Raw genomic sequence first — 15,248 nt, 5'->3', positions numbered from 1 at the left:
TGCTCTATAGTTGGCACATATCGTCTTGTCTTCCTTTTTTGTGCACGGGACACAGGGTGCTGAGGTTCCAATCATTGGGCATGCATTCCTCTAGCCAATTATTAAAGTTAAAAAGTATTTAAATTAAAAATCCAAAAATCTTCCCAAAAATGCATTTTCAAAATCCACGCTTCTGAGTCCAAAAAAAAAATAATTTTAAAATCCACACTTCAGAGTCCAAAAATTTTATTTTTTAAAGCCACATCCTCCCGAAATGTAATTTCAAATAAGATGCGATACTAAAATCGTAAAATTTCTCCAAACTTACATTAAATCCTAAGATTGGGCCCATTGTGTAACCTCTTCTAGTACCTCCCCAAAGATTATCAACTCCAATATATTTTTAAATTTTCAAATGATAGGGTTAAATGTGTAGTTTTTATTTCTTCTTTAATTTTCAATATCGGTAAATTTAAATCGCAATGGGATATTTGGTACATTTATCAAAGCACATTTAAAGGCATTATCAGTGGAATAATTAAAATCTATATAAAAATTTCGTACTAAACGTGCAATACCCATTTCCAATTCCATTTCAACAATTCGGCGACCAATACAACTGCGTGGACCAAATCCAAAGGGTAAATAAATAAAGGGACTGCTGGGTTTCAATAAATCCATAGACGATGTTTCTTCTCTAGGCCTCAGCCAACGTTCTGGTAAAAAATCATTGGCACGTGGATAATGGTTCTCATCTCTCATCAGTGAAGTTGAGACCATTACGACTTGTGTCCCCTTGGGTATTCTATAACCACTTAACACGATGTCATTAATTGGTACCCTTGTATTACCCAATGTCAAGGGATATATGCGCAACGATTCTTTAATGCATGCCTTCAAATATGGCATATTTCGAAATACTTTTTCATTAAATTCAGAATCTTTACGTGGCAATAAATGAATTACTTCTTCACGAAGTTTTGCCTGTTTCTCTGGATTTTTTGCTAAATTCAAAAGTAAACCTGTAAATGTGGTTGTGGTCTGGAAAAAGGAAATATTTTAAATTTTCACACAGGAATATTAAATGTTATTCCCACTTACCGTATCCACTCCTGCCATCAGCATATCCATTGCCATAACCGTGGCAGTTTGTTTATCAACATTTATCAGCTTTTCCAATACACTTTTCTCTTTAAATGATTTTTTGTTCCGATTATTTTTCGATTCCTCTTCGATGCGTTGAATTGCCTCTTCGATATAGGATTTTGTTATTTCTGTTATATGATCTAAACATTGAATACATTTTTTCATTGTTGGTGTTGTATAATATTTCCATATCGATGGTTTTATTTCCAATTCCATGGAATAGACAAACATCTCAGTCAATGATTTAAACAAAAGTTTAGCTTGAGGATTATCGCGATTTTGGCGTATTAAACCCAATTGTTTATCCAATGCCACAACGGATACTGATTCCAACTTCATTGTTGTGGGGATCGCGGATTTCACGGATTCTGGAAATTATTTTCAATAGAAAATATGGATATGAATTATGTTAATGTATAATAGAACTTAGTGATAAGTGGGTGAGTGATCATCGCCCAGACGAAACGGCTAAAGCTTGGAAATTCGAATTAGAAGAGTACAAAAAGTACTAAAATGTACTAAATATGGTACCCTTTGTATTAAGCTAACGGGAAGAGCTAGATTTTGTGAAATCTAGAATGTGGATGACTGATGGAAACTTAAAAAGGGTTTTCGGAAATTCGACCTATAAGTATACGGAAAGTAATAAGCTTTACTAAATTTAGTTCTAATTGTATATATTAAACATAGCTAGAATCTTGATATTTTATATGGAATATAAGTTGGGAAGTGATGGTGATGTAAGGAAATGGTTTTAGAAATTCGTACTTATTTGTATGAAAGGTACTAAATTTGGTACTAATTGCATTTAGTTGAGCATATAGAGATGGAACCCTGATTACAAGATTCCATCGTACTTATGTATGCCAAAAGTACTAAATGGTAGTGTTGAGGCGAGGGGTTTGCTCTACTCCTCGCCGTGGTGGAGTGTGGGGGGGGGGGTGATCAATGTATTAACTCAAGGGAGCGGGGTGTAAATGGAAAAGAAAATAAAGGTTCAAAAGAAATAAAACGCAAGAATGATTAGTTTAATATTGGTTTATTGGTGGTATTCTTTTCTATATTCAACAACAAAATTACCTTTGTAATTTGGGGCGGCGACAGAGGCCTGTTAGTATAACGCGTAGACGTTATTCGACTAGTTACTTCTATGGTTAGACGACAAGTTAACTATAAGGAGGTTAAACGACAAGTGAACGCTGTGGTTCGTGCAATCACAGAGGATTGCGGTGATCGCTGAGGATCGGTTGTCGTTTACTACTACATTTACATATTCCAATGGGAGAAAAGTGTCGAGCAAGGAGAGCAAACAGCAACAACCACCGCTCGGTGGCATCTGCACCCTACGGTCTCCGCTGAGGGAACTTGCAGAGGAGATGCCCGTGGTGTCAATCAGCAGACGTGATTGACTGAGCTCGGGAAGTTGAGTCAGAACGTATCAAACTTATACATTCCGGCCCCCTTGCTACGACCGACAAAGTAGCAATTAACAATTTAATTGGAATATGGGTTAGTAAAATCTACATATGAACGTAAATTCAGATTTCAAGTGAGCTTCATGTTACAAATTTAGTAAACGGCACAATTTTAGTAAATGGGTGACTCAAGTATACAAACGATATTCAAACGATAAGGTGATCGATTTCTATTACCTATAATAGAGAGATTAGGTGGCTGGAACTGAACCGGTTAGTATATACCCGAATATAGACTTTTGGGCCAACAACGAATTTAAAACTAATTTTGGTGGTTCGGCTTCTAGTATTTGGGGGTAAAGATCAGCGCCAAGTAGCAAATCTATTGGGCTGCCGTCAAAGGTGTCAGCTAAATCTAAAGGAATTTTAGATTTCAAAGTTGCAATAGGTGGATGAGAAAACAATTTCCCCTTAACATTAGGCCGAACAAATGCCTTTGCGTCAACAATCTTAGACGAATTCTTAGGGGACGACAATTTAAGAGAACACATTTCTCTTGGTGTAGCAGGGCTGGATTCTTTCTTCGAATTACCAGAAATACCAAGTGCATTTTTAAGTTTTTTACTTACAACAGATACCTTGGAGGAAGGATCAATAATGGCACGAACAGGGTGTGTTTTTCCATTATGAACTACATTTACTACTGCTGTTCCTAAGAGAACATTGGTATCTTGGGAGGGGTTAGGTATCGGTGGATTTACAACTTTTTTATTCGAAGAAGGGTGCGACACATTAGAATCTCGACTTTTGACTTTGGTAAAAGCCGGAGAAGGGTTTACCGAAAAACGGGGCAACGAAGTCTGTCCTCGACTTTTGACCTTTGTAAAAGCCGGAGGTGGATTGGAGGGAGCAACATCTTTATTGATTGGTGACCGGTGAAGAAGGCTGTGGTGCCTTTGCTTGCATATAGTGCAGCTATGTTTACTATTGCACGTTTTGACTACATGTCCACGAGACAAACAATTTACACAACATTTATTTTTCTTAACAATCGAGAATTTGTCCTCAAACGAAAGTTTTAAAAACTGGGGGCAGAGTCGAAGATGGTGGCTCTGATTAGGACAAATGGAGCAAGAAGTTGGGGAGGGTGAATTTATAACTCGAGGTGGGGTAACACATTTAGAATTATGTACCGACAACAATTTATTGAGAGATTGTGGTGAAGCGTTATTACTAGGTGACAACTTCTTAGAAGAAGAATGCTTTTTCTTTGGCAACAACAACTTATTTTTGGAGGGGAGGACGTGTTCTAGACAAATCAATGTTTGTATCCTCTCTGTCAGGAAATTGTCCAATTCTTTCCAAGAGGACAACGACGATTTATTTTTTATACTTTGCTCCCACAGAGTCAAAGTCATTTTCGGCAATCGCTGCAAGCAAATAAAAACAATAAACGGATCCCAATGATCCGTGGTGACGTCATAGACTGACATTGCAGAGAGGCAACTATTTATCCCACGTTGGATAGCTTTAAGGCCCGAAACAGTTTCAACTTTTGTGGAGGGGAGTTCAAACAAACATTTAAGGTGACTATTAACAACGATACGCTTATTCTCATACGTATCTGAGAGGGCTTTCCACGCTAGAGGGAAACTACAATTAGTGAGTGGAAATCTGGAAACGATTTCACGAGCCTCACCGGTGGTCTTCTGTATTAGATGACAGAGACGTTCAATGTCTGATATTTGAGAATTATTTACAAATATGGTGGTGAAAAGATCGCGAAAGGTGGGCCAAGATATAAAATCACCAGAAAAAACTTCAATGTCGATAGGTGGAACAACAAGGCTATGATTATCGACAGGTGGATTGGTGTAGCTAGTGGTGGTGGAAGAATTTTGCAATTCACAAGTAACTATAGGAGTGGTGGACTGCACAGTATTCGAAGTTGAAGGTGGGGACAAGGTGATAGGTGGCATATAATTCTGACAATTTGATGGAGATGGTGAAACCGGAGGAGATTGTGTAACTGGTGGAGCTATAGCAGGGGAACAATTACTTGCAAGACTTTGAAGGTGATTGAGATGCCGATTTATTGTGGATAGACACCAAGAATACGCAATAAATGCAGTATTATATTTTTCTTCGACGACATCAATATTATCAACCTGTGCAGTCTGAGATGTCGCCAGGAATGTTTTGCACTCCTCATAGGTGCACTTTACTTTGTCCCATAACTCTCGAATTTCTGTATTGCGAATTTCGAGGTTGTATACAGTATACTGGGATTCTGGAATTCGCTCAAAGAATTCCACACTTTTTAGGACAATGCCAGTGGCTCTATTGAAGCGGGTGAGAGGAGTTATCGACATTATGTATGGTAGAGAGGGGAGACACAGTAGATAGTATATAATAATGCCGAAATACAAAAACTCCTGTATAAACAAAAAAGTATGGGGAAATAATAATTTAATGACAACCAATGTTGCTATAGCTCAAACGATATTTCAACAAAAACTCCAAAATATGGAAAAATCCAAAATGCAAATGTCTATATTAAAGTAGTACAAAGTGAAGACAATTTTGAAGAATTTCTTCACGATGGCAATCTACTTTAAAAAGACCACAAAAAAAAACAAGTATTTTTTCAAATTTCCTCAAATTATACAAAATCTACCAATTGTAGGGTGTAGTTGAGGAGGTGAATGCAAATAATAGGGTGCTGATGTCCAAAAAGCAAACAAGAATATATCCACTGAGCAAAATTTATGTGTAAAATCTCAGCCACAATAGATTTAATTGTCAAAAAACAATATTTTTAGCAAGTAATTTTGCTAGGATATATGTACCTGCCGATTGTAGGGTGCAAATGTCCAAAAATGTTTGATAATTCTACAATAATATTTCAAATATACAAATATATTGAGTAAATCACGACTACAATGGATGAAATTGCCAAATAAATAGGAAAAATCAAGTTTTTCCTTACTCAGAATAATGTACGAAATTGCCAAGTGTAGGGTGCAAAAGTCTAAAAAATACTGAAAGCCTTACAAAAATTACTTGCATTGAAATGCTTTGAAATGGGGAGAAATGTTCCAAAATTAATATTTTTCATAAGCACTTTTTATGCTTCAATTGTGTGCAATAGCTGCCGAATGTAGGGTGAATTTGTCCAAAAATATCAAAAACCCTACTACCAATCAGTATTTATTCAAAAAATATAAAAAATATTTTTAATATAATTTGTTTTTGAAAATTCACAATTTTTGCCGCTTGGTACCACTGTGCTGTAGTGTGGTGAATAACGAATATCACACAAAACAGAATAAAACACAAGCGACGCTAGCAGCGAAATGTCTATGCAAAATTGTGTGTAATTTTTGTGGTCGGAAAAAATTATTGATGAATTTAATTTTTTTTTATTATATTAATTAAAAGCATTATTGAACATGTTTGTAAGTTGTGCGGAAACACAAGCGACGCTAGCAGCGAAATGTCTATGCGTAAACAGGTACGCACTCACACAACACACGACGCGAGAAACGATCCAACAGTGAGAGTTGGAGTCGACAACAGTTGTTGGTATATTTTCTGTTATACCAAGGTGACGCTAGAAAAAGGCGCGTGGAATACACGTGTGTTGTTACTGCAAAATGACAATGCAAATTCTGCAGTGAGAACTGACCAACGTGAGAACAATAACAACAACAGAAGAATGTTTGGTTGGTGATGGATCTATACAACAAAGAAACCAAACAACAAGATCATGGACGGTTAGGGTGATTGTTGTTATTGTATATTCGGTAATGCAAATTTAGAATAAAAGAATAACAACAGCAAAGAATCGTTTGGTTGGGGAATAATACAACAACAAATAAACCAAACGAAAAATAGGAGGAGAAGAGTTTTTTATGTTGATATTGCAAATATTACAATGTAATTTCTCTACTTGGAGAACAAAGGAGGGGGATAACAACAAGACGAATTCGTTTGAGAAAAAAACAACAAATAATTCAAACGAACAATATAGGGAGAGGTGATGTTTGTTGTTAGTACAATATGTTAAATCGAGAAAAATGAAATATGTTTGGTTGGTGAGGAAAAAAACAACAAGTAAACCAAACAAGCAATATGTGAAGTTGTAATGATTAGTAATTTAACTGCAGAGAGTCGAATGGAAATACTGTGTGTTGTTATTGCAATATTATTTCTAATTCTCACTGAAGGATTTTTAAATGAGAATCGATGAACAAATATAAGACGACGAGTGGTGGTAACAACAACACCGAATGTTTTTGTATGATCACCGCGACGTAGGGTGATCAGTACAAGGCGATAAAGTGCAAAATATTTTGTATGGGAGAAAGTATGTATTAAAAAAAGGAGTGGTAGTGTAAGTCGACTAAAACGACTTAAATTGTACAAGAAATGAGAACGGGTGATGTGTGTTGCTATGGTGAGATTAAAAATAGGAAATTTAGAGCAAATAAACAGCAACAACACGGATTTGTTCTCCAGCGATCAACGAATCTTTATATGATCACTACACTAGAAACAAATGTGGACTGTATTTTTGGTGAATAGGTGAACGATTGAAAGCACACGCGTAGGGATAACTGGAAGCCGACCAATGCCAATTAAATTTCGATAAAAATTGGCAAACAAACAAACAAGACTAACACTCGCGGTAGCTCACTTTTAACGAAATCTGAGTTTACGTACCTGGTGTTAGTATGGTGATTTGTTGATGTGATGATGAGAGATGATTCAAAATACTAATTTCTCCGTCAGCAACAAAAACAACAAGGTGGCTGGCTTCTATTCGGCTCGAAGGACCAAATGTTGAGGCGAGGGGTTTGCTCTACTCCTCGCCGTGGTGGTGTGTGGGGGGTGCGGGGTGATCAATGTATTAACTCAAGGGAGCGGGGTGAAGCGACAACGAGAGCTCCCAAGCAGTTAATGGTGTAAATGGAAAAGAAAATAAAGGTTCAAAAGAAATAAAACGCAAGAATGATTAGTTTAATAATCTTAATAAAAGTCTTGGTTTATTGGTGGTATTCTTTTCTATATTCAACAACAAAATTACCTTTGTAATTTGGGGCGGCGACAGAGGCCTGTTAGTAGATAACGCGTAGACGTTATTCGACTAGTTACTTCTATGGTTAGACGACAAGTTAACTATAAGGAGGTTAAACGACAAGTGAACGCTGTGGTTCGTGCAATCACAGAGGATTGCGGTGATCGCTGAGGATCGGTTGTCGTTTACTACTACATTTACATATTCCAATGGGAGAAAAGTGTCGAGCAAGGAGAGCAAACAGCAACAACCACCGCTCGGTGGCATCTGCACCCTACGGTCTCCGCTGAGGGAACTTGCAAAGGAGATGCCCGTGGTGTCAATCAGCAGACGTGATTGACTGAGCTCGGGAAGTTGAGTCAGAACGTATCAAACTTATACAGGTAGTCTTGAAATTTGAATTAAAATGACTGTTGGAGTGTAGGTTTGGGACAGTTTATGAAATGTTTTCTTATGGCTACGAAAAGTACTAAATGTTACTAAATTTAGTACAATTTGGATTTTGGGTGAACGGATAGAGTTTAAAACCTGAAATTTGGAATTAAGATTACTGTGGAGTTTTGAGCTATAGAGAGCTTTGGGAATTAGTTTTTAAGTTTACGAAAATTACTAAATGACACTCGATTTGGTACAAGTTGGATGTGAGTGAACGGAGAGAGGTAGTAACCTAAAATTTGGAATAATTGTTGCTGTTGAAGTGCAGATGTGAGATATGGATGTATAGTACTTATGTGTGCCAAATGGTACTATAGTTAGTACCACCTGATTAAGTGTGAACGGATAGAGCTGGACTCCTGAATTTTGAAACTAAAATTACTGTTGGAGTGTATGACTGAGGTAGTTTAGGAAATTCGCACTTATGTGAACAAAAAGTATTGTTGAAATGTATGTGTACCATATGGTACTAAACTTAGTACAAGCATTAGTCGAACTGATAGAAATGAAAATGTATTCAATTTACGCATACAAAAATAAACAACTACAGAGAACTAACACCATATTTTTAATAATAAAATGTTGTATAGCGTCGTCTTTTGTCTGCAGGTCAAGTTCTAATATATAATTGTGAATTTTAAGCGCTGAAATGTGTAACATTGGGATCATATTGGAGACCCCATGTAACGGTACGCCCAATATTCAGAATTTTGGGATTTTGATCGTATTTTTGGACCGAATTGGTTGTAATTTTATACTTTGAGTTCTTATTTGGTAGCAAACCTCTTCACTAAACAATTTTATATATATGTACATTTAGCCCGTATTTTCATTAAAATATAACAAAATGAGATACTCCGCATCATTAATAAGGTAGGATGAAAACTGTCCAAAATATCATACATATACTATAGATACCCTCAGATATATAGCGACTGCTAAGCGGCCAGAAATAATGTACCAATGCCGTGGATATCTGGGGAATAAAATATTAAATAGGTCAATAAAAGTCATTCGCTGGAGACAGAACTGGCTCTTTAACTGTATAACCGAATTTTCAGATAATAAACCCGATTTGCATACCCTTACCACACTGTGGTACAGGGTATTATGTCTTTGTGCATATGTTTGTAGCAGGCAAAAGGAAACGAGATGGTTCCTTTTGAGAATATGCATATAATCACTTTCTGAGTCGATTTATGCATGTCCGTCCCTCTGTCTGTCATGTTAAATTGTAAACAGAGTGTAGGTCATTTATTACCCGAATGAGATGAAATTTGGCACATATCATTTATTTGCCCCAAGGACGAACCCTATTGAAATGGTAAACAATCGGTTCAGATTTAGATATAGCTCCCATATATATTTTCGTCCGATTTTAAGTTAATGGTGCACCAAAGAGTCAAATATAGACCGATTGGCACGAAATTTTGCACAACGTGTTGCAGTTGGAATAGCGTAACATGTGCCAAGTTTTATTGAAATCGGTTCAGATTATGATATAGCTCCCATATATCAGTTTCGTCCGATTTTTAGCAAATTGTATACAAAAGGGCCAAATTTAGCCCGAATGTGTGCCAAATTTTACTGAAGTCATTCAGTTTTAGATATAGCTCCCGTATATATTTTCGTCAAATATTTAGTAAATGGTGCACCAAAGAATTAAAGGGTGCACTGAAGTGGTGATTATGGATGAATTGGAGATTATATTTCATTTAAATCGATCTTCATAATTTTGTCCCATTGCACAAAAAAAAAACGAATCTAAATCTGTCCTAGTGACATGGAATTTGGCATAGGTTACCGAGATGTGTTTGCATTGATGTACCAAAGAAGAACCCATTGTACCAAATTTCATCAAATTCGGTTGAACAGCACGCTCAAGAACACCAAAATACCGAAAATTTGGGGGTACCGTTATATGGGGGCCAACCAAAAATATATATATTTATAATTTTTTGTGGAGACAGTTGGTACCCAATAAGAACCCCTTGTACCAAATTTCAGACAATTAGCTTGAATAGCGCACTCCTTTATATATCTATACGAATCCTATTGAAATTGGTGAAAAATCGTTTCAGATTTAGATATAGCTCCAAAGAGTCAAATGGTACACCAAACAAAATTTAAGCCGATTGGCGCAACATTTTGCTCGACGTACTGAAGTTAGTAAAGCCTAACGTGTGCCAAATTTTATTGAAATCAGTTGAGTTTTAGATATAGCTCCCGTATATATTTTCGTCAGATATTTAGAAAATGGTGCACCAAAGAATTAAATGGTGCACTAAAGTGGTAATTATGCATGAACTGGAGATTATATTTAATTTAAATCAATCGTCATAATTTTGTCCCATTGCTCAAAAAAACGAATCTATATCTGTCCTAGTGACATGGAATTTGGCAGAGGTTACCGACATGTGCTTGGATTGATGTAACAAAGAAGAACCCATTATACCAAATTTCATCGAATTCGGTTGAATAGCACGCTCAAGGATCCCAAAATACCGAAAATTGGGGGGTACCGTTATATGGGGGACAACCAAAAATATATATTTATAATTTTTTGTGGAGACAGTTGGTACCCAATAAGAATCCATTGTACAAAATTTTAACCAATTAGCTTGAATAGCGCGCTCCCTTATATATCTATACGTAAGCCGATATAACTCCTCTTCGAACTTGACCTGCCTGCAGACAAAAGGTCTGTTGGGATCAGTGTTGCCAAAACTTTATTAAACAAAAATGCTAGATTTTGTTTCAAAAAGTGCCAAAATATGCTAAAAAATTTAGAAAAGTACCCGAATTTTTTATTAACAAATTTGTATAATGAGGTACGTATTACCTAAAAAATTATTTTTATAAGTGTATTATTGAGAAGATATTATAAGTTTGTGTGGCCCAAGAGTTTGTAATTCCACGAAATACTGGTCCTAGACCATTGATGTCCAAGACTTCCCAAAATCATACGTTAGCGTAAATGAATATACGTTTTTATTCATTTCTCATTTATTATCTTGTCCTCAGTCATTTTTGGGGATGAATTCTCAGTTACACTCACATATATCTACTCTCAATTTAGTAATGCCCACCACTGTCCTAGGCCCACCATTTATTGTACCGGTCGTACTATTTCGACTTGCAATAAATTATAAATTATGAAGCAACCGTCAAGAATTTCGTAGAAAAACTCCCGTTGAGACCAATGAATGCACCTATTTTTGGTAAATATATGCTAAATCTTAAATCTTCCTTAAACATTTTTTTTATTAATTTTTCTAATCGCTCTAGAGGACCCATTTATGAACAAAGATATGTATTTAATGCAGAGGAACTTAGACCGGAGAAGACAACAGTCCATTTAAGATACTAAATATATTGATAAGTGTACTCGGCGTGAAGCTATACATAAACATTTTATAAAAATTTAATACAGTTTAGTATTTCTATAACCACACTGGAGGGCCGTCCTGATAGCTATGAAATTTTGGTTACGGTCAAGTGCGACCAACAAAAAAAATTTTTTTTGGTCTCCCCAGAGGCCACATTTATCACCCGAACACCAATAACTATTATACAGGGAAGGAAATCTGGTCAACGAAAATATTGTTAAGCGGGTCAATTGAACTAAGACTAAGTCTGACTTTTTCACCGACTAGGGAATTAGTTTAGCAGAAAATTTAAGTCCGGTGGAAGTTGTGTATAGTATGATAGTTGATCCCGTCTGAGTATACGATCCATGAGAAAATACAAAAATTTAAATATGAAATCTAAAAACGGCATTCGAAAATTGTAAAAAATGCCAGTAAAAAATAAAAATGCTAAAAAGTGCTAGATGCTAGACGTTTTTTTTTTTGTTGTGCTAAATTGGCGACACTGGTTGGGATGGATCTCTTGAATATAGCCAAAGTGGTAAAGGGTATCATTGTACTTGTTTGTACCGGTTTTACTCAACCGATTAATCTTAATCATCATTAATCATGATCTGGGTTCTTAATACACTTTCCATGGGCTTTTATCCCCATAACGAAGACCACGATTTTGTACTGTAGTGGTCTCGTTCACTTACCTTTCAATGAATTCCTTGTTGACCTGAGACATTTTATGAAAATACACACGAACATTCTTCGGTTGCATTAATATGGGATTTACAACGGATCTAAAATTTCCCCATTTTTCTCCTTGCCTATAAAAATAAATTTAGTGCATTAAATAAGAAAAAATAGTTCAGAACGCATGCTATTTCTAGTACATTTGTGTATATGGAGGAATTTAAAACCCCCTCGCACAAATTATGAAGTTATACCATTTTTAACATATATCCTGCAATTCAATGAATCTTCTGTTCGGTCGACGACTCTTTTAATTGTTTGTGCTGACTTTTGCTTATGAATGAGGCATCTCACTCTGAGACATTACAACATTTCATGAAGTGTAAATTACAGATTGTTAATTTCATAATAATTAAGTAAATATTATAACAAATGTACATATGTTGATATGAGCAAATATTTAATTACGTCAACGCAAATTAATTGTTAAGTGATTGCTTTATTTTTTAGCCTTTTGTTATTTGGCCACGTGTAATTGTAAAAGGGATTAAAATATATTATTTGTATTATATTTTTAAAATATAAATGTCGTACATATTCATATTTATTTGTCGGCATGTTTTTTTTTAATTTTTTAGTAAGAACTTATGAGGATTTGTGGCGAAATTTGAAACTATAGTTTTCTTTGCCTTTCTCGATAGTAATCTATGCGATCATCAACCACTTTAAAAAAATGTGTTGATTTTCAATTTTAAAACAGAGATTAAGCAGGTTTACTTAAAAATTAAAATAAGATTTATATAAAATCCTCAATATATGTAGGGGAGACTGGGGCACCTTCGGCACTTTTTTTTTAGAGCTCTATATCTCAGTACTTATTCAACATATATAACAACTTTATGGCTGATTATTGTCCTCTGACACTTAATTATAAAAAATAGTACCAAAAAGATATAAAAAAATAGTATTAGTTAAAAAAATTTACAGTTTTGTAAAAAAGTCAAATTCGCCGAATGTGCCCCAACCCGGGGTAGCTTCGGCATTTGATGGGGCACATTCGGCACCATAGTCATAGCTGCGTAATTGTCATCGCTATCAGTCTGGTTGAAATTCTGATCATCTAAAGGCTCTATTTGGTTTTAATACGTCACACAATGTTTGAATTTTAGGGCTATATTTTCTAGCGGCGGACGTTTACATCTCAAGGTCGCACACACCCTCAGAAATATGGGGTTTCTATCGCATTTTCGTCAATAAAATCACGTTTGATCTTATAAATGCAATTTCGAGCCATATTAAAGGATTAGTTTTAAAGACAAACTCAAAAATATTTTAAGGAAATAATATTGCACAATCTGTATATGGCAGAATGTGCCCCACTTTAAAATGCCGAATGTACCCCGAATGTACTTTTTATAGTTTTTTCATTTTTTTCGATCAGATTTTTAAAAACATTATATTTTTAAATATGTTTATAATAATGCACATCGTAGTTAACCACTTTTTAATAATATTGTCTTAAAAAATTTAAAAGTTTTATCACGAAATACTTACGAAATGGAATTGAAATATTACAGAAACATCTATAAAAATACAAAAACCTATGTATCTACATAAGCTTATTAGCTAGAAGTTTCAAAATATGTGTCAGTTATTTATTTCGATATTAGATGCCAATGTATCGAAACTAGTGATGTACGATGAGAGCTTCATATCGAAAACGCGATTGCCGAAGGTGCCCCGATGCCGAAGGTGCCCCAGTCTCCCCTAATATCGAATTGGGATTGGGATCAATCTTACACTACTACTCACATTCAATGCTACACTAGATAGGGACATATACATGGAAATTGTATCATAATTGCATATCATATACAATTATTTCGAAGTGTTTCTTATGGTTTTTAAGTAGATATAAACAGTTGTACTTACGTTCCCGAAAGTCCTTCCACACCTTGAAAAAAGTCTGCTCGCAAAACATTACGATAATGGTATAAGACAGTCATACCCGGTCGTGTTGGCCAAATACCTTCATTGCGATGAACTTTTTCAAAATCCTGAGGACTGTGACAAAGTACAGTATCCGAATTACCAAATACGCCTTTTACCAAACCAATTGGTCCCAGATCATCTTTGAATGCCATCATTAATTGGGCCGAATCAAGATTTCTATATTTGCCACCAGGAAGAAAATTTGTCAACAATTTCCAGGCACCAATACAGGGGAGATCTTCAAAGGGTTTTGCATTTTGCCATTCATTATTAGAGTTGGAATGCTTTCGAGATGTCACAATTGTGATTTTTCTTGCTACAGGATATACCAGTACCTGTGTTGTAGAGAGATGAAAGAAGTTATACAAAATCCGCTTACATTACATTAGAATTGTTTAAAACGACACATAGTATAATGAGGTTATCAAAAAGTCCCGAAGAAAGGTTTGCCATTTATTTTATATAGTTTTATAGCGTCTTTAGTTTATATCGATCAATTTCGCCGATCTCTTGACAATCTTATAAGCGATTTCGACTTAATTTTCATTGGTATCACTCACGTTACTATATTTCTTGTAAACATCGCTGCTAAGTGGTGTTATTAAACGTTTCCCTCTTTTTAATATCAACATTTTTCCAAGTTGTCTGTGCCACATGCAAATGCAAACTACAGCATAGGAAGCATTTTGTATTTCAACGCCAATTTCAAACAGGTTCAGCTTATCTCTCTCGCTACAAATTGCATATAGCCTTAAAATTTTGAATCAACATTAATCAAAGTAATGTGCATACAATTTCTCCCGGCAATACACATTCTCAACAAATATATCAGATAATAAAGAGGTATTTGTAATATTGGAGGAGCCAACTCACAATAAAACTACGTTCATCATTTCTTAAAAAAATTCACATCCTTAAAAAAATAAATATGGGCAATATTGACAATTGTTTAACATAGCTGAAGCGGACGTTCACCCTTTATAACTCGGGAATTGCTTAAGCATATGAAAAAAGTGAATAGTTTTGGGTTAATTGATCTGTCGTTGCAAACTGTTTATGATATTGACCTCCAAACTTTATTTTGGTGGAAGCTGTGTCTACTTTAAGGGAACTTTAAAATCGATTGGGTTATTTGTTTTGGAGTTATCGTGC

At 35.4% G+C, this 15,248-nt stretch overlaps 1 pseudogene; it reads right to left on the bottom strand.

Moving 5' to 3' along the window:
• Positions 1 to 429: 429 nt before the first annotated feature.
• On the bottom strand, positions 430 to 14,728 carry LOC133329511 (cytochrome P450 CYP12A2-like; annotated as a pseudogene).
• Positions 14,729 to 15,248: the final 520 nt, after the last annotated feature.

This window comes from Musca vetustissima, unplaced genomic scaffold (assembly GCF_032173495.1).
Source record: "Musca vetustissima isolate MV318-11 ecotype Yass unplaced genomic scaffold, APGP_CSIRO_Mvet_v1 utg166673, whole genome shotgun sequence".
NCBI classification, from domain to species: domain Eukaryota; kingdom Metazoa; phylum Arthropoda; class Insecta; order Diptera; family Muscidae; genus Musca; species Musca vetustissima.
Note: the sequence above shows the minus strand (reverse complement) of the source record. Positions and strands in the feature narration are given on the sequence as shown.